The sequence below is a fragment of the Cynara cardunculus genome (assembly GCF_001531365.2).
Source record: "Cynara cardunculus var. scolymus isolate 2C chromosome LG 11, CcrdV1, whole genome shotgun sequence".
Taxonomy (NCBI): Eukaryota; Viridiplantae; Streptophyta; class Magnoliopsida; order Asterales; family Asteraceae; genus Cynara; species Cynara cardunculus.
This window is the reverse complement of record NC_037538.1, coordinates 4,874,259-4,875,879: the sequence shown is the minus strand read 5'-3', so window position 1 is coordinate 4,875,879 and position 1,621 is coordinate 4,874,259.

Below are 1,621 nucleotides of genomic sequence, written 5' to 3'. Positions count from 1 at the left end.
CATAATTAATGAACTCTATTCATATTCCATAAATATTCAAATCATAATAAATGAACTCCCATCATTTCTATAAATATCTCAATTAATTGGGTTGCAAGGGTTGTACAAATACACAAGGTTGTAAAAGAAATATACCCTATATATATATATATATATATATATATATAATGAGTTGGATTGTTTTAAGATTAAAAATGACCAATGGTCCAAATCACTCCTTATATTTCTCATCTTTAACTTCTATTTTGACACGATATTTCTTCTATACATTATTAGTTGTAAGTCATTCTTTACAATAAGTTTGGTCTATATAAAGGAATTTCTTTGCTTTCACTTGTTTTCCAAGGACTTTTAAGCTTTTGTAGTTTTGCCAAATCAAACTATTTTTATCTCGTCTCTTTTCATCAATCATGATCCATGAATAGAATATTGCAAAACAAAAATGAGTGAAGGGTAGGATTGTAAAACCACAAAAAGTCAATACATAGCTACATAGATGGTCAATACCAATCCTCTCTATTATTGCATCAACCAAAAGATAATTCGTAGCATACGCTATCTTAAAGAGAATATAACACTCATATTACAATAAAATTTGAGTTTATAAAACGTAAAAATCATCTAAGTATTTTAATTGAGCAATAGACTGTTTTATAAGATCAAAATATAAACAATATATCTAAAGATATTATAGTAAGTTTATAGAACGTTTTTTAGCATCGTAACAAGTTTTTAGAACAAATTTTTATATATTACAAAAGCATCATTTTAGCTATTTTCACTATTTGAAAGAAAAAATGTTAAAAAAATGTCCTACAAAAACAAATTTCCTATAAAAACGTAACATTTTTCAAAAGTGTTCTTAAAAAAAAAATTAGTACGATGTTTTGTATTAAAGTCTCCCAAAAAAACTCGTTAAGACGTCAGAAATAATCTTTTAAACTTATTACTATATTTTTAAATAATATATTTTATTATTTAATCCTATAAACTTAAGTTATATAAAATAAACTATTAAAATACCTAAAAACTATTGATGTTCTAAACCCAATTTTATTATAATAATAATCTTCATCTACTCCAAAACAACTTAACATGGTAACCTCAGAAAAATACGCGTTGTTAATAGCTATGTTTGGCCCATTTATATCATTATAATTAATAAAGTTTTATCCAAAGAAAATTGACTTAAATATTTATTCTTCATATTTAAATCGGTCTCCTAACTATTTCACTTCTGGATTTATCCAAATATCATTAATTCTGCAATATTCAAATTCGTAATATTAGCTAAAAGACAAAAAAAAATCAAATTCAACCAGTTTACTTTTGCAATTACTCGTAACAATATCAATGAGAGCTTGAGAGAATGTATGAAAAACATAGAAAGCAACCGATGAAGTTCTATTCACGAGCCTTATAAGTCTTGACCATGATATAAAGTATACTTCTAAAACATTAAGTATAATAACCATAGTCTTGTAGGTTAGTTCAACTACCATTAAAGTCAAGGTCTTTAGAGATCCTTTTCGAAAGTCACCTCCTGCAAAACCATTGAGGATTTCCTGAATGTTCTACAAACACATAAATTGTTGACAATTCAACTCAACAATTAAATGTG